Below are 19,254 nucleotides of genomic sequence, written 5' to 3'. Positions count from 1 at the left end.
TCTTCACAGATTGGAAGATTAAAAATAACTGAAATGTCTGTTAAAGATACCCTACTTGGAAAAAAATTCTCTGTGTTCTTCTGTCCCTCTCCACCCCTACTTGGTCAAATTCTATTCCACCGCACTAGTAAAACTACCTATGTACTTGGCAATTTCATTCTAGAAAACTTAGCATGCAAGCTGGTATCATGAAGAATGATTGCATTAATAACTAATTTTTAGGCCCCAGAATGAAAACAAATGAAACTGACCTGAGCCCAACCCCAGTGAAAAGCCAAACTCAGTCAGACTTATAGCTTGAGGCAGTTACCCAGCCACATTCAGCCTAGATAATCTGACTCCTAGCCAACTCACAGATATGTGAGAATAAATACAAGCTTTCAAGCTTTAGCTTTTAAGTTTGTTACTCAGCAATGGCTGACTGACACAGAGATCTTCTGTGAAGTATAAAAATTTACCTAATAGTAGACTTCCCAACAGCGATGTTGGAAGCAGAAAATCAGTAAAATAACATTTTCAATGTGCTGATATAAAGTAACAGCTGACCTAGAATTCTATAACCCCAAAACTGTTTGTAAATAGTGAGACGAACAGAAAAAAACTAACAAAAACAAGCATTTACAATCAACAGATGTTCAGCAAAGAAATTTCAGGAAGGAGGCATATAATCCCCAGAAGGGAAATATAAGATGAAAGAAATAATGGTGAACAAATTTAGAAATACTTAGGTATGTTTAAACAAAGATTTTTTGTTTTTGTTTTTGTTTTTAAGAATAGAATTAAAACACTGGGCAATATCATCCTAATGAGAGTAAAGTCTCTGACATTCTTGTAATAGTTAGGATAATAATTTAGATAGTAACTATAGGTTTTGTTAAGTTAACTAGACATGATAAAATTTCAAAAGTAACCCCAAGAAGAACAGAAGTAAAGTGTGTAATTACTAAAGCAGTGAGAGGAAAAATTAAATAAGAAAAGTTAAGCAAACAAATAAAAACCTCAAATAATTTTTTAAACACAAGAAAGAATCATAACAAAAATGATAAAGTAAAAAGCATAGAAATTACAGAAACAGACCTAAACTTGTATGGAAATTTTCTATATCATATGGTGCTTAGATAATTGATTATCCATAAGGCAAAAAAAAACACACTGAAATTGAGTGCCTACCTCACAGCATTCACAAAACAAATTCAAAATGTATTGAAGATGATATAAAAACAAAATATATGAGAATATTTGTATTATTTTAAATAGAAAAGGATTTATTAAATGCAAAGCAAGAAACACTATTCAAACAAAAAAGTTGAAAATTGAACTACACTACAATTACAAACTTCTATTCCTCAAAAAATACCAAGAAGTGAAAAACAAAACAAACAAAAACAAAAACCCCACAAGCCACAATAGGAACAGGTGTTTATAATGCATATGTACAGCAAAGAATTATTACCTAATATAGTGATAAAGAACTACAAGAAGTCAATTAGAAAAAGACACTCCAAAATTTTAAATATGCAAAGGAATTGACCTGAAACTTCTCGAAAGAGGGAACATAGAGATTAAAATATAACGTATTGTCCAGACTTAACTTGTAACCAGAACAATACAACGCAAGTGCATAGTGAGATCCAGTTTTATAGCCACCAGTCTGGCAACATCAGATCTTGTTAAAGATTTAGTAAAGGCATCCCTTGCACATTGCTGGTGGGAATATAAAGAGGTTGCACCCCTTTGAAAAACACATTGGCAATAACCTTGTAAAGTTGAACATTCACATATCCTGCTACCAATCAGTTAGACTCCACAGAACATCCCCGAGAGAATCTCTGGCACACAGCAATAGGAGACCTGTATAAGAATATCATAGCAGCACCGATAGTCATAAAAGAAACCGTCTAGAGCAATGAAAAATAAATGAACTAAAGCTATGCACAGTATTGTGGCTGAACCTTAGAAATATGCTCTTGAATGAGAAAAGCAGTTTCCAGATGATTATAACATTGTGCCATTTTTAAAAACCCATAAACAGTTAAACTAAATAATAGAATGTAGAGAGAAGAATATATATTAAATAAAATTATATTTTAAAAACAAATACCACTTACCCCTGGTGGGGGCAAGCAGGAGAGGGAGGAACTGAGAGATGCAATCGGATAGGCTGGCTTCTCGCAGTTGACTCGGTGGTAGGTTTGTGAATGCTTGTTATGCTTTACAACTTATACATGTTTCATATATATTCTGTTCTATGGATCTAAGAGAACATAACAAAATGACTGACTTAATAAGAGTAATAATACAATAAGACCGAGTTCTTTTACTGACTGAAGTTCAGGACTACAGCAAGTAATTAAAGTGAGGGAGATATGTGAGGTTGGGTAAAACTGTTCAGCAGGTAATTATGAGTAATTATAGGTTGGATAAAGTTTTTGTGCTAAGATACAAGTTACATGCTAGACAAAGGCAAGAGTTAGAAAATGTCTACATTCTTCACAAATATAGTACAGACACAGAGAACACTGCTAGCTCAAGAAGTATGGAGATGTAGGCTTTGACCTCATTGGGCGTCACAGTCTGAGTTGGCGTCAACCAGAGTCATCTGCGAATTCACCATATATGATGTCCACAGGGAAAAGGCGCTTGCTGAATATGTAAGGCCCCTCACTGGACCACAGGGTTTCAGTCATATCTGGCTGAGATGCCAGCTATTGGGCCCCAAACTACAATAATGGCTCTAATGTGAATATCCAAGAACATGTGAAAATGTTGTCATCACTGAGGCATCACTATAAAGATTGGGAAAATATCTCATAATAGGCAATGTAATCACTTCACCACGCTGGGCCTCATTATTCCAATGGCAAAATGAGATCACCAATAACCCCTACCTGAGAGCGTTGCTATGAAAAGTATTTGTATGAATAGTTAAAAATATACCTACTATATAACCTAATCATTCCAGTCCAATTTTATAGCCACCAGTTGGGCAACATCAGCTCTTGCTCAAGATTTAGTAAAGGAAACTCCTGCACACTGCTGGTGGGAGTTACATCCCTTTGGAAAACACATTGGCAATAACCTTGTATTTACCCAAGAAAAATAAAAGTATATGTCCATACAAAAATTTGTAATATGAAAGTTCACAGAAGTTTCATTTAAAAAGCCAAAAACTGGAAACAACCCAAGTATCCATCAATAGATGAATAAATAAACAAATCGTGTTACATCAGACACTAGAATACTACTCAGCAATGAAAAGGAATGATTACTGATACGTACATTAACATGGTAAATCTCAATAATTATTCTGGGTGAAAGATGTCAAACGAAAGAAAGAACATACTGAAAGACAGCATGTATATAAAACTCTAGAAAATGTACTAATCTATAGTGACAGAAAGTGGATCAATGGTTGCATGAGAATTGAGTTGGGGAAAGAGCTGAGGACAGGAGTGGGAAGAAGGGATTACAAAAGGGCAGGAAAAAACTTTTGGTGATAATGGACATGTTCATTGTCTTGATTGTGGTAAGGTTCCACCATTGTGTGCATATGACAAAATTTATCAAATTGTACACTATAAATAGGTAAATCTTACTGTATATCAATTATACCCCAATGAAGCTATTTTTTTTTTTTAATGCACATGTTGATGGAAGGAATGATGGATCAAGGACAAATGTTACCTACTTAGAATGGCCAGAATGAGTGCTTCTCAGTCTTTACAAGTACACACAAGTGCCTTGGGAATCTTGTTTAAAATGCAGATTCTGATTCAGTGGGCCTGGGGCAAGGCTGCCCACGCTGCCATAAGGTGGGTGGACGGATAGATAGATGGATGCCCACACTGCAATCAGTGAATCAGAGTTTGACAAGCAAGGCTCTAGAACCACTTCTCATTGTGGTTGTCCATTATAATCACCTGTGGATCTTAAAAAAAAAAAAAAATTACCGATGCCTGGATATTCTGATTGAATTGATCTTGAGAGAGTCCTGGGAATTGGGACGTTTTTAAGCTCCCTGGGTGATTTTAATATGCAGCCAAAGTTAAAAACAACAACAAAAAGAAACCACTGGTTTAGGCTATGGTTGAAGCTGTGCCAGATGGCACCTCTGTGAGCTAAACTGTGTGTAAAAGAGGCATGTGTCATTTTCTTAAGAGGTTAACAGCCCTGATAATTATAATAACAGTATGCTTGAAATGGCAGACTATTGTTTACAAAACCATATCTGGCACATATCTATTAAGTAGTCCAATAGTGCCACCCAACTCCATGATTACAACTGAATTCTACTTCAGAGCTACCCAGGGAACTCCTAGCCCAGCATGACCCTGTTTTCTTTCCCGAACACAAATCCTTCCCTTTCCTCATCCTTATGCAAGTCTGGAGTGTCCTGTTATCTCACCATCCCTGCAGTGACCCCCTATCAGTGCCAAGTTTTAACCATTTAGCCCAATATTTCCTCTTCAAATATAGTGAGAATTGCAGGCACCTTGGCAGGTAGGCACTGTATTATATAGCAGTCAAGATTCAGTCAGGAAAGCTGCAGCCATTCTACATCTTCCAAATTTAGAAGTAGACATTCGTAGCCACTGAAAGTGTTGAGAGAGCAGAGATAGGAAAGCCATCACTGATGAGCTCCCGCCGTGGCCCTTTTATCGGAAAGTGACTAAGCATCTCCAAAACTGAGATGCTCCCACCAGCTGGCTCAGCCTTCAACATAAACTCCGTGGTTCTCAAGGATTTGTCTGAAAGCTGCTTGGAACGCTTGTTCAGGCTCACATCAGTCCACCACTGCCCAGGGGAAATAATGGTCTCTCACCGGCCTCTTCCTTCTAATCTCCCACAAGTGGCTTTCATTGGCAGACCCTAATGACGAGACCCATGGGGGAGGGAATTCTGGGAAGCATGATTCCTCTCCTCTAGAAACAAGTGTTGGGGATACTGAGTTGACAACATGAAATGTAGCATATGCCGAGTATTTTCCGTCTGTGTCTTCAGATTCAATCTCCACACTTTTCTACTCACCCTACACCCTTGGAGGTTCCCTTGCCTCTGGCTGATGGCTGGGTTTAGCTAACTGAAGTACCAGAAAAAGTAGGAAGAGAGTGAGGCCAAGGAATTTCTTGCTCTGGCTGCTCCCTTGATAGGTTGTCACAAGCTGGCTGTGCCCATCTCCTGGAGGACACAGCTCCTGTCAGGAGACCCTCTCTGTGTAGCCGCCTTGTCAAGGTAACACGTAAATGCTCTCTTCCATTGCCCCTTCAGTCCTATAGAAAGCGAAGACACTGACGGGTTTCCCTAAGCCTGGTCACACCTTTTGCTTTTATTAAACGTTCTTCCATTACTCAGCTCGAGCATTCTATGTTTCCCGCTAGGTCTCTGACTCACCATTTAGGAGCTTAAAAAACAAAAACAAACAAACAAACAAACAAACAAACAAGCAAACAAAAACAGGAATGAGGAAGGAAAGTAGCAGGTGGAAGGAAGGGGTCTTTCCCAATAGGAGCAGATGTAATTTGAGAGGAGAGACATCAAAACACCCTTCCATCAGAGATAAAGACAACAAGATTGGACGCACCAAATCTTCTGGGTCAGCAGAAGATTTCTCCAAGAGACAGTGCTCATTGTTTATCTTTGTTTTGGTTTTCCAGCTTGTCAAAAAAATATATTATAATTAAAAAACACAAAGAACTGTTACTTATGCTTCCAAATTTAGGTAGCTCTATTTATGTTTCAGCTTCTATCAGATTTCTGACAGTTAATTCATTTATTCCTCACATTCATCAGGAATGTACATTGTGATGTGTGAACAACATAATCTGGGGAATACAGGAGCTTATTCAAAGCATTATCAATTATTAACTTGACATCATTCAATTAAATGCCATTATATGGAATAGCATTTCTATTCATATGTATAATGTGGTATTTTACATACAGAAAGCACTCCATTATAAGCAAAATTGTTAGGAAAATTAATATATGAACCAATATATAAGTAAAAGAATGATGTTCATAATTGTAATGGCTCCAAAGTACAATGAGATACTGAATTATCTTCTGAATAGTCAAAAAGGGCCAAGCATTACATATATTCCACCAATCAAGATATGTATTGTTAGAGCATCTTATTTTCTAACCATGGCTACCAGAGAGAAGTGACTATACCTACAATTTAGCATTAATGAATAAAATATATTTGGGGGCAGGAAAATAAGACAAATATTACCGTTGACAAAAGGATCTCATTTTTACAAAATACTTTTCTTGGTTGTCCTGAATCATCACTTAGATTATAGGAAGTAGAACAGATTGACTTAGATACAAGGTGATGTTAAAAGTCCCTCTAAGTAGGCATATTCTCTAGTATATTCACCGCCTCTGACTCCAGCGCAGAGAGCTCATCTGCCCTGACTTAATGGACTCATTAGAAAACAGCAGCAATGCCTCCAGAGTTGAATGCCTTTCATTCATTATTTAGTATTGATATATTTTGGCATAAAGGATCATATGCATTTGCAACCTGTCTTTGAAATGAAAAATACCCACAGTTTTTACAAGTGTTCAGACATCTTCTATTCAACTGTGTTCCCTTCTTAAGAGACTTAAAGTTGCACATGTGAATGAAGAATAATATTTTTTCAGATTTGTTTTCTCTTTGGATTATGTTTTATTAGCCAGATCCTTGGATATTGAATCGCTGTCACTCGTTTTGAGTATACTTTATTCCAACCACTTAAACATCTCAAAAATAACTTGCTCTAACTTAAAAAACAACTGGTCAACTCGATTATGGAAGTTATATAACCCAGAAATAGTATTGCTTTATATTTTTCAAAGCATTAAAGTGGTAAGGCAAGTAGGGTCTGTGAGTCATTTAACATCAAGTGCCAACAGGTAAACACTGTTGTAAACCAAAATAGGAAATGGGGCAATACAGTTTTGCCTTCAACAAATAGACACTTATTTTAATGAAAATCAGATTTATTCTTTAAATAATGTACACATTAACTATAACTTTGACTCATTCACTATCACTAAGATATATACTTGGAATATCTGAAGATAATTTTTGTAGGAAATCGATCATTTTGTAAGTAAGCACAAGGGGAAAAAATAAATCAACCCAAGAAGTCAAGGCTTGATTATTTATTATTTTTCCTTAGTTTACAATTTTTAATAAAATTCAATTTACTCATCTGAAAATAAGGACTATTCGGAACAGAAATGGTATATTAAAATAATCAACAGAAATATATGAGTAAATAACTCATTAGTTATATTTACAGGTGATGCAAAGTAGCAGATTTGGGAGCAGCGAGTAGGGGTGGACATTTGAAAAAAGGAAACAGCACTGAGTTTCCTGATTTTCAAGCTCTTTAGTCTAAAGGCAGGTCCCTTCCATCACCATACTGATAGAAAACTGCAGTTTTAATGGCTTGATAAAGAGGACAGATTTCAGGGCAACCACAGCAACTGGAAAATGAGGAGAAAAGTCCCAGAAAGAAGAGAACCAGATGAGTAACAGCCCCAAATTTGATACAAAAACTGTCCAAATCTCTGGCTGACCTATAAAATACTCCTAACTGGGCAGAGTGCAAGAAGCTCAGCTAAGGCTAATAAAACTGACCTAGGATTTTAGCTTCTACCAACACAGGGAATGTTGAGTTAAAAGTTTCAGTTCAGTACATTTAACTGCCTACTAGAAACTGGGATGGAGCAGGGGTGGGGGACTGGAAGAGAAATATAACAGAATGTAGAATCTCCATAATATAAAATCACAATGTGCTAGATTACTAGATTTATGAAGAATCTGAAAAATGTGGTCCATATTCAGGGGAAAAAGTCATCATTGGAGGTGGATCTCCAAATAACCCAGATATTAAAATGACCAGAAAGGATTTTTAAAGCAACTATTATAACTCAAAAACTAAATATTTAGAAGTTATAAATTAAGACAATAAAATGTCAAATAAAATTTGTTATATCTCCTGCCTTGAGAAAAATGCCTTCACTATGACCTAAAGGAGCAGATTCAGATTTAGAGGTTTTTAACTCCTTGAAGTTCTAGGCCAGAATTTTTACAACAGTCAACCCCAGAAAAGCATGGCAGCACCCTGGCTATATTCAAGCAACCTCCTTCCCTCATCACCCAAATTTCATCTCATACTTCCTGGTACCTCATGTGCCCACTTGTGGAAACTCCTTCTCACAACTCCACTTGGGGTGTGCACGCTATGAATGGTCCATGCTCAGGAGGACACATTAGCAATAGGTGTAAGTAAGTAAGTTTGGGAAACTGGCTGAGGCCTTTTAATGTAAGAATTTCAAAGCCCTGGGTACTCAGATTGTGGTGCAGAAGGGGTAGCATGTCCCCTTGGCTCCTTTCCTCTTGGGACAGGACACAGCCAGAGGAGGGTCAGAATAGATCCTTTTAAGTGTGGGGTATGGGACAAGGGCCCTTCTCCCTACACTTAAAGGTGGCACTGCTCATAGAAGACCTTGAGTTTTGGATTAAGACAGAGAAGTTTTTAGCCCTGGATCTTCTACTTACTAGTTACATGACCATGAGCAATTAATTTAATCTCTATGCCTGAGTATCTACATCCATCAAATGGGAATAATAAATGCTCATGTGTTTTGCAAAGAATAAATGAGATCACGCTCTCTGTGCACAACATAGCTTTCAGCCAATTGTAGCTAATACCACTATTTTTGTTTTTCTTACAGTTATTGCTATTATCTTACTATTATTGTATTTCCACTGATCTGTATGATTTACATATCTGAATGGTTTTAAAGTACTATATATTAATTTTTAAGACCTATATAAGATCTTTTTCTAAAGAATAATTGTGATATCTGAACTGAAAGTGAGCCTTTCAACGCTTCTTCACTTCCAGACACTGAATAATGCACAAGTTCTTGAAATTATCCATTATAAATGAGAGTGCTTACACTTGTTGACTGTCTATAAATTCCAATCTTACCAACAAAAGATAAAATATAATGGTAACTATGTAAGCAATCAACGAATTAACTAACTTTCTGTGGTAATCCTTTCACAATATATATGTGTATCAAATCATTTTGTCGTAAATCTTACAATGTTTTATGTCAATTATAGTTCAATGAAGCAGGAAAAAATCAAAATTAAAAATAGAAAATTATAAAGAAACTACTCAAATAAAAAATAAAGAGGTATGAGATGTCGACAGAGGAGACAAAGATCAGTATCCAACTCCTGTAAATGCGACTGCCTTTACAACAACAGTGTGACATGTCGTAACTGTGACCTCAGTAGAGAATGAAAATGACAAGTAATGCAGTATCACTCCTAACCATCCCACTCCTCCCTTCCAGTAATACAAGGATTAGTCAGTCATCATCTCGCTAGCAACAATCTTCTCTTGCAATAATATTTGAAGAAGTTACTAGAGGGTGACACAGTGAGGCAGCCGTGAAGAGAGGAAGAGAATGCAGAACACTCCAAAGTTCTCACTGTCCAGAAGTACAGAGTGCACTTGGCCTACAGTAAGTTTCCTCCTTTATTTATCTGCATCACTCTTCATCTCTAAAACTCAATGGGCACCATATCACATCTAATCTTATTTATGACTTGTCTGTTACATACAATCTGACAGTTTAATACAGCTTATCTTGTTTCTTTGGTTTTTGGTTTGCATACTTTGCTAGTCTAACTAGAATGCTGGCCTCCAATTGCCAAGACTTAGACTCAAACTGCCCCTGTGCTATGTATGGTTTCTTGACATGCCTACTGAAGAGTTGAGCTGATACTCAAAAAATCCAAGGGAGAAAAGCACTTAGTCAAATAAGAAATTAAAAACAATACCACCTGGTCTACTTTCCTTTTTCTCATGGTTTCCTGATTTTTCTCAAAATTCTGTTTACTCACTTCCTTTGCTTACTTGTTTACTTCCTCTCTCTCCCACCAGACTTTAAGCTCTAGGATGAAAGGGATCTAGTCTGTTTTGTTCACCTTTGTTTTCTCAGAATATATAGTGACCCAGTTCACAGGGAGCATTAATCACATATAAGTTGAATTAAGGGAATGATGAGTAGCTGGATGTATGGATAAAAGCAGTCTGACATTATTTTCTGTATGCAGATTTCTGAATTCCCTTAAATCCCACAAGAGGGGCATACTGGAAGGAATGCGATGTGTCATTCAGCCAGTTGTGATCGTGGGTGGGGCAGATGGGAATTTTTCAGATGGAAGGATATGGAAGAACGATTTTTAGGGCTATAGGGTGTGAGAAAGAGTGGGCTGGGCTAATGATGTGACAGTTGGGCATAATCAAGACAGGCCTTACTTCATACTACTTCAAACTACAGATTTACTAAACCAATTGTGCTGATATTTGACTTGTGGGCCTTGAGTGAATTTTTTCTTCTTCCTACATTTCCTTAAAGTTGTTTAATTAATGTGCTCTTTGAACTGGAGGGGAGGGGATTAGTCATAATTGTGCAGAGTATTTATTGAGTACCTACTACATGCTCATTTCTGCAACAGGCGGGATTGGGAGAGCACAAAGAAAGCAAGAGGCTTGGTCCCTCACAATTTAGTTTAGCCTTAGAACAGTCCAAGGATGTATGTAGCTTTGAGTATCACTGAGATCTCTGTAGGGCCTTCTCCTCTCCTTGAATCAGCATTAGTCTAAAATTGATTCAAACTCAGTTTCATAATATAGGAGCTGCAGAATCCAAGTAAAAGCCAAGAGGTCTCTCTCTTATTTGCAAAACTGAAAAGTGGAGTACTCTGATTTGTAAAGAAAAACTGGGACATATTACCTGCAGATCTTAGGGATGAAGAAAGTTCTTGAAAAGAGATTATGATGATTAACGTTTGTTTTTGTTTGTTTGTTTTAAAGATGTGACTATTTTTTGGTTTAAAACATGTTCTTTGAGTGACTCTCTTTTCAAGTGAAACTTCATGTTAATTCATGTTGAACTGGCAGTTTTAAAATCCAAGGCTCGTTTACTAATAAAGCTGCTTGGCCGGTGGCAGAGAGGCAGATGACTTCGCACCCGGCAGAACGGAGCTGGCGGCCATGAGCAGGTACACCAACCAGGCCGGTGAACCCGGCTGTCTTCCCCCATTCCGCCTTTGCACTTTTGGCTATTGTCTTCTTCACTGCCCGGTTCTTCTTTTATGAGGTTACCTCCACCAGGTACACTAGGGGCACCCACAAAGAGCAACTTAACTCCTTGGTGGTCTCACTCTCCACAGGCTTTGAGGTCTTATTCCTGCTGTTTGGGTCAGCATGTACGTATGAGCTCCCAAGGGTTCCAACCAGATAGCTTCATCAAATCCCTGCTTTTGGAAATTAATTTTTTAAACTATTGTTGGGAGTATCCCACCTGCTGCTCACAATAAAGGCAGATGTGAAGGAAGGAAAGAAGGAAGGAAGGAAGGAAAAAAGGAAGGAAAGAAGGAAGGAAGGAAGGAAGGAAGGAAGGAAGGAAGGAAGGAAGGAAGGAAGGAACGAAGGAAGGAGAAAAGAAAGCTGTTCTGTCCATAGCTGCTCTGTCTTAGAATAACAGAAATCTAGGGCTTTCTAGGGAGTGACAGGATAATAAATTGTGGCTTTGGGCAAAAGACATATGGTTAGAGAAAGAGCAGTGCAGCAGTGACAATGGGCTTTCTGCTTTCCAGTGGTGAGTGAAGATTTAGATGCCAGCAACCTTAAGCCAGTGCTGTTACAGGGGACAGGAAGTTTCTCCCACAGCACCTGCTAACTAAGGCTTCAGAAGGCTACATTGATTTGATTGGATAATATTTGCTAAAAACAGAAAGATATGAATTACTAGACATGATCACAAAAAACAACTATGGATAATCCTACAGAGTGAAGGGGTGATATTGATATAACAGTTTACATCTTCCAACATTGGTAAATAAGAGTGTTCTGTGAGAAAAAAAAATCTACCTATAAATGTAGACCAGTAGGGAATGCAGGCCTTTCTTTCCTTAGCAATGGAAGAGCCTATTTTATACAACTCTCTCAGGGTCTTCAGGGAAGCTGAGCAGAGGTAGAACTGGTATTATAGGTGAAGAATGAAGGAAACTGAGAAATGGAATATTCCTGACTCTATATATCTTCTGCGACAGGTTTAGCCACTTTCTCCTTTTATTCTTGGGACCAACTATGAAAATACTATCTGAATTCAGATATTCAGATTCCAGTGATGGAAATGAGCAATTGAATTGAAATATCTTTAAACGATAAAAAACATGAATGCATATGTGTCTAAAGGACGTTTTCAACATATGATAGCAAATTATGACAGCAAAAGCATGCCCTTGTCACGGAGGAGAAAACATGCCTTCTTGTCTACAATGGCCATAGGACCCATCCAATGGTACAAAAGGCAGAATCAGACCATGTAGATAGATATACTCGTATAATACCTTTATCTGGCATGCCAAGAATTCAGTCTATTTTGATTACCATAATATTGTTAAAATGAAAGTTTTCATAAGCATTAGTAGATAGGAAGTAATATTAGGTTCAAACATTATGGCCAACTTCAGTTAAAATAAAATTATAAGGCCATGCTAGATAAATAAAAGCTGTAAACAGAATTGTGTTTTTCTTGCTTTTCTCTTATACAATAGGAGGATAATAGTTAATGATACATTGGTTTCACCTAAAACTTTTTTCTCCATTTTTAAAATATTAGACCCAATAGAGACAAGACAGGATTGTTTTTGTTTTGTTTTGTTTGTTTTGTTTTGTTGCTTAGTGTTTTGATTTATTTCATCTTGGAAAAAGGTTAAGAGTGGAAAATATTAAAGAGTTTTAGGTCTCGAAAAGCACATGAATGTTGCCTGGTTTGGTTGGATACAGGTAGAGCCTCTGATTCCCCTAATCCCAGGAAATAAGTTAGCACTTGTCAAAACAAAAATGGAGGCCTTTCTACCCCCAGAGCATTTGACCACACAACCTCCCTCAGCACTTGTTTCTAGAAATGCTATACTTATTTTTGTGTCTGCAAATCTGTACTGAGAGCCCCAGTCCAAATAATTCAGACATTCAAATGTCAGCTCTTAGGGGACATGAAAAGGAGCAGTTTTCATTTTTAGTTTCCATTGCATATTTTTCCTCCACTCAACATTTTTGAAATTAGTAGGCAGTCTGTAGGGTACAATCAGAAATGCAAACCCATCCAAAATGTACAGAAATGCATGTTGGATTAAGGAAACAGCACTGGGAATATCTACTGAATTCCCCAGCATGTAGCATGTGTACTTTTTCAGTAAGGAATGTACAGTAGGGACTGTGGAAGGCCAGAATTTCTCCCCTCACACTCTTTAAAAAATAACAAAATAAAATAAATAAAAAAAACATAAACAAAGTTCCCTTTGGCTGACTTTAGAGGGGTTTCATGAACCGAGGCCCAAAGAGGTCAATATTAGCTCCCAATTCTAACCTTAAGGATTGTCCAACATTTGCATTCACTCAGCCCCACTTGAAATCTTTGGTTCTGGAAGGAAGAAAGAACTTGACAATCTGGCTAACATCTGGTTTTCTGGCAGCAACTTAAAACTTTCCTGCAGTTTTCAGTTTTAAGACATGGTGGAACTCCCTGGAGATAGTGCCTGATCTTGGAAAGTTTAATGAAGCAGATGGCTCTCCTAAATAGAAAAATCTAACTGTAGGAGGCAAGCACCCAACAAGCTCCCTCAGAGGAGCAATTGTTCTCTTCCCCAGCACCTACTCTGCCAATACCAGAGGAATTCACTTTATGATTTGTTACCAACTTTTAAAAAAATGAAATAATATTTAAAAACCAAAGTAGTCAATTGCAACTCTTTATCTCCTTTCCCAATCCCTTGGTTGATGAGCATTTTCTACAACTCATTCTTAGAGAAATTCAAATTGTTTTCCTCATTCAGAGTCTTTACCAGGATAAATATTTTACCCAATGTTTGTTTGTTTTTTTCAAAACAAGGGAGCACCCCTCTAAACCACTGTTCCTCAGTCTACCTTTTACACTAAGATTTTGTATTTTTCAATCAATTATTTTCATTAGTATATCAACAAATCCCTCATGGCTTATGATGCACACATTGGGAAGTGCCTTATAATTACAATAAATAAATGTTCTACAATAAATAAATGTCTCTCCATTCACAACGCCCCCTAGAACCTCAAAGGAACAACTTAACAATGGTGACTAATACCTTAAATCAACCACAAAGACTCTGAGCACTGTATTTTTCTCCTAAACAAAGGTGAAAATAAGACATCCTCTCTACTTGGGACAAGGGTGAAACTCTATATCTGTGGCATAAGTAAAACTGTAGTCCCTTAGAAAGTCAACTCCTGGTCATCTAAATATATGCTGAGAACCTATGTGGCAGGAATTGTGCTACTGGCTGGGCATACAGTACTGAATGAGGAAACATGGATCCTGCCTCACAGAGCTTATAGTCTAATGATTTCCCAATCCCTCAACCATATTCTACCATGATACACATGTGTGGTAGATGAAGCACACATGTCACACACTCCCAAAGGAGTTCAAAATTATAGGGATTCCAATCATGCTTTCCCAAACTCCACCCATTCTGTTCCCACTAAGGAAAATGTCGGAATGCAAATGAATGAGAGCAATATTAGTATAGATATCACTGAATATACTTTTAATTTTTAAAGAGCTATATGTACATTGGATATTTAGTAATAAATCACTGACAACAAACCATGTATTTATCCTTCACAAATTATAATGATATTCCAACGTATGTATATCAAGATTGAGAGCCACAGTTCTAGTTACTATTCCCTTGGAATGGCTTTGTAGGTGACAAGTCAGTTTTACTCCCAATATCTCATTCAACTCTTACACCTCGTAAGATATGTGAGGCATTCATTATTAGACCCACTTTGTGGGTAAGGAAATTATGGCTCAAGTCACTCAACTAGACAGTGGCTCACTCTCTTCCGTGGTTCTCTGGCTCCAGACCACATGCCCTTACCACTAATGTGGGAGTCATATGTATCTTCCAGGTAACAACAACAAAAACAAACAAACAAACAAACAGATGGTGAGAGCTTTGCAAGCATTAAAAATTGCAACTAAAACATTGTCATCAGAGAGAAATGGAGACTAGAACTCTGAAGAATTTGATAGTTCAGTCTACATGCTGTATAAATTAAATCTGGGGCATATATATGGTAGCCAATCTGGTCCTGATTGTTCCTTTTGCCCACTTCATTATTAGAGAATGTGCCCAAATTTTCCTCTGAGGTCATTAGCTGGCCCATTACGTACAGAAGAGATAGCAAGCTTCTCCGAGAACTGCCAGTTGGACCAGTGTGGACACAATACTCAACCTCAGCCAATCAGATTCTCATTCTCTTAAATTTGAGTGTTGGGTGTGTAACAACATGTAAAGTCAGGATTGAGGTGGCCATGTTCAAGACATGAATGATGAGGAGCAAATAGAGAAAATCAAACTACAAAGAGAAACAGAGATGGATAAAATGGAAACACACAAAAAAGAAGAGAGGTTCCAGAGGGAGCCAAAGATAGCAAGAAAATAACTGCTTTCATTCCTTGAGCTTTCTTGTTTGATGCACTCATCCTTTATGTGTCGAAACTATATACCTTGTCCTTGAGTACTCTGAGACATTCCTGTACCCTTCCAGTAAATTTCCTTTTCTTCATCTCCTCCTGTTCCTCTTTCTTCACTTCATTCACTTGTAGGAGATTTCCAGTTAAGGTTATCTATAATAGCCTGTTTTTCAGACCAGCTAGGCTAGAACCCTTTCTTTTATTCTCAGGTTCAAAACTTTGGGAAGGACCAAGGTCATTTGTAAGTGGAATTCATCCTCACTCTTATGACCATGACGTGTGATCAAAAACTATGGTAAATGTTTAAATTAAAAAAATATATTACAGTGAAAGACACATTGCCATTAATCCCCCTCAAAATACTCCTCCTCACTTTAAACACACTTATCCCATTGTTCTTGCCACTTTCTGAAGCAATTTTGGAAGTCCTCTTTCATGAGTGTCTTTAGTTGTGCTATCGTGGCTACCTTGATGTCCTGAATCAATTCAAAACATTTACCTTTCATGGTAATTTTGACTTTGGGGAAGAGCCAGAAGTTGCACAGTGCCAGATCCAGTGATTAAGGTGGATGAGGACACACCGTAATGTTTTTATTTGACAGAAATTACCAAAGCAAAAGAGATGTGTGACACAGAGCCTTTCCGTTGTGATCACAATGTGGTGAATGCTGCTGCCAAGTGCCATCCAACTGAAAGGCAGGGATCTTCAATACCGGAAGTGGTGCATCAAACCTTAGTAACAGTGTGTGTCAAATTTCAACTTGTTTAGCGCAGTCAGTCAGATGTGAGCTATGGTTGAGAGAAGGTGTGTTTTAAAGTGTGCTGGAAATCATCTTCCATCATGACACTGTTCCGTGTCACACATCGCTTCTGGTACATGGCAATTTCTGTCAAATAAAAGCATTGCAGTGTGTCCTCATCCACCTTTTTTATGGAACTTGGCACAGTGCAACTTCTGGCTCTTCCCAAAGTCAAAATGATTCAGGACATGGAGGCAGCCACCAAAGCGCGACTAAAGACACTCATGAAAGAGGACTTCCAGAAATGCTTCAGAAAGTGGCAAGAACAATGGGATAAGTGTATTCAAAGCAAGGGCAATGTGTCTTTTACTGTAATAATTTTTTTATTTAAGCATTCACTGTATTGTTTGATTACACCTCGTAAGATAAATCTGCCCTCCCAGAAAATTCTGCCCCCTAACATAGAAAATTTTGTTTTTCTGCATTCCATAATCCCAGACAATTATCTATTGCTAGTCATACTTCCTAGGTTTATAGCCTAGGTCAACCTTCTCATCAAACATTTGTGATGAACTCAAACATTTTCTTCCGAAAGCTATATCTTTACTATAATTACTATATCTTTACCTTTTCCATTTTAATCCTATCAGGTTCATTCTCTTGTTTTTCCCTACTGCCAATTTCAGTAAGGAATATAGGGCACCATTTGTTCTGTCTCATATCATTACATTTCTTCTCAATTCATTACAACAGCTAGCAGAATTGTAGGAATCAATATTGTCTCTTTGTCAACATAAGATAAAACTTGTCTAGTGTACAAGGTGGGTATAACTATGACACTACATACCTCGGGACACTTGCTGCAAAAAATATAAGTCTTATTCAAATTGATTAAATAAAGAGAGGAATTTCTTGGCTCATATGACTGTGGGAAGGAGAGTAAAGCCAGGACTCTTTCGTTTAACATCTTTATTTTTTTCTGCCTGGTGGCTTAATTTTCCCCTTTCACAGAAGGGTCTCCTCCACATAACAGGGCACCTGACCACTCATAGCATCTAAGCTTCACAGCTTCCACAACAGAGAGGACTAAATTATTTCCTCCAGCTCCACTCTGAAAACTTCCAGGGAAGAACTCTTACCAGCTTCACCTGGAGCAGGAGTTCGCCCATCAGCCAGTGAACTGTGGCAAGAGAAAGCATGGTGCTATGATTGGATTGGCAGCCTCTACCAGAACCACATGGTTGGAATTCAGGTAGGAATAGTACTCCTTAAAGAAGAAGAAGTACTTAAGCAATTCCACTTCTGGGTATATACCCAAAAAAGTTGACGGTAGGGTCTTGAAAAGATATTTGTACACCCATGTTCACAGCAGTATTGTTGACAATAGCCAAAAAATGAAAGCGTTCTAGTGTCCATTAACAGATGAACAGATAAGCGGAAAAACGAGGTTTATACATTCACTGCAATATTATTCCACCTTGAAAAGGAAGGAAATTCTGACATATGCTACAACATAGATGAGCCTTGAGGACAATGTGCTAAGTGAAATAAGTCAGTCACAAAAAGACATATCCTGTATGATACCACTAATATGAAGTACCTAGAGTAGTCAAATTCATAGAGACAGAAAGCAGATGGATGGGTTGCCAGTGGCTGGGAGAACAGGGGAATGGGGAGTTGTTTAATAAGCACAGAGTCAGTTTTGCAAGATGAAGAATTCTAGAGATTGGTTGCACAACAATGTGAATGCACTGTAATTACTAAACTGTATTCTTAAACATAATTAAGATGGTAAATTTTATATTAGGCATATTTTCAATTAAAAATGAATTTTTAAAAAATTTTAAAAGCAGAGGAAGTACTATTCGCAGAAAAAGGGCAGGATGATAGTCATATAAAACAATCTATGACCACTATAGTTATAGATGGGGAAGAAGATTATTCATCCTATTACTCATGGGAAAGGCCATAGGGATGAGTGAGCAAAGGAACATTGGTATTACACTAAGGAATGCAAGGAACCTTGTCTAGATTAGTTGCATACAATCAGAGTGGACATAAAGTAAGAACACAGCTAAGGTACCAACAACAGCTCCACGCAGATCTATGGTTTATAACTTTAAGCCAGGACCATTGTTTTAGCATGTAGGGGAAAGTAAACAGAAATTAACATCAAGTTGAAATTCATTCGAAAGTTTTATTCCCTTAATACAAACTTTTTAAAAAAATTGAATAAAAACCAAATGCAGGATAGCACTATCAAATAAAGTTGAAGATGTCCAGATTCTGACTCAGTAATTCCACACCTATATATCATAGAGAAATTCTTACACATACCACAAGGCAATGAGGACCAGGAATCTTTCTAGCAATAGTCTTTGCAATAAGAAAAAATCTAGATCAACTGAAAATGTCACTTGACAGGAGAACCACTAAATAAATGGCGGATTTTTTTTTTCTTACAATAGAATACTCTAGTGAAGATAAATGAACTACAACCACCCACATGAACATGGACGGGTCTTACAAGAATAACGTTGAGCAAAACAAACATGAAGTATATGTTTAATTTATATAAACTTCAAATACTGCATGATCAAAAATTACTTATGGAAACACTCAGATAAAGTAAAGCTTTGAAGAAAAGCAAGAGATAGAACAACTTTTGAGATAGAGGGTATTACTGAGTAGATAGATACAGGGGTATTAGGAAGGGACAATGCAAAGGGTATTGATAATTTTCTATTTCTTAAACTGGTTGGTGAGTACATAGGTATTCAACTTATTATTAGTCCAAACTGTATATAAACGTTACACGTAAACATTGTGCAAACTTTTTAGGATACAGTTCAAAGCAAAATATGTTTTCAGAAAGCTAAGTAAACAAAAATATTTTTCACATTTC

General features: G+C 37.3%; 1 protein-coding gene and 1 pseudogene across 1 annotated transcript in view; one reads left to right on the top strand and one right to left on the bottom strand.

The window, feature by feature from the left end:
- The window catches only part of TRPM3 (transient receptor potential cation channel subfamily M member 3), an 833,246-nt gene that overhangs the window by 790,333 nt on the left and 23,659 nt on the right, over positions 1 to 19,254 (bottom strand). The window lies entirely within an intron of this gene.
- LOC148754997 (dolichyl-diphosphooligosaccharide--protein glycosyltransferase subunit TMEM258 pseudogene) lies at positions 11,070 to 11,300 on the top strand (annotated as a pseudogene).

The sequence above is a fragment of the Rhinolophus sinicus genome, chromosome 16 (genome assembly GCF_057876585.1).
Source record: "Rhinolophus sinicus isolate RSI-liver-muscle chromosome 16, RSI-T2T, whole genome shotgun sequence".
NCBI lineage: Eukaryota > Metazoa > Chordata > Mammalia > Chiroptera > Rhinolophidae > Rhinolophus > Rhinolophus sinicus.
This window is presented reverse-complemented; position numbering and strand designations above follow the sequence as displayed.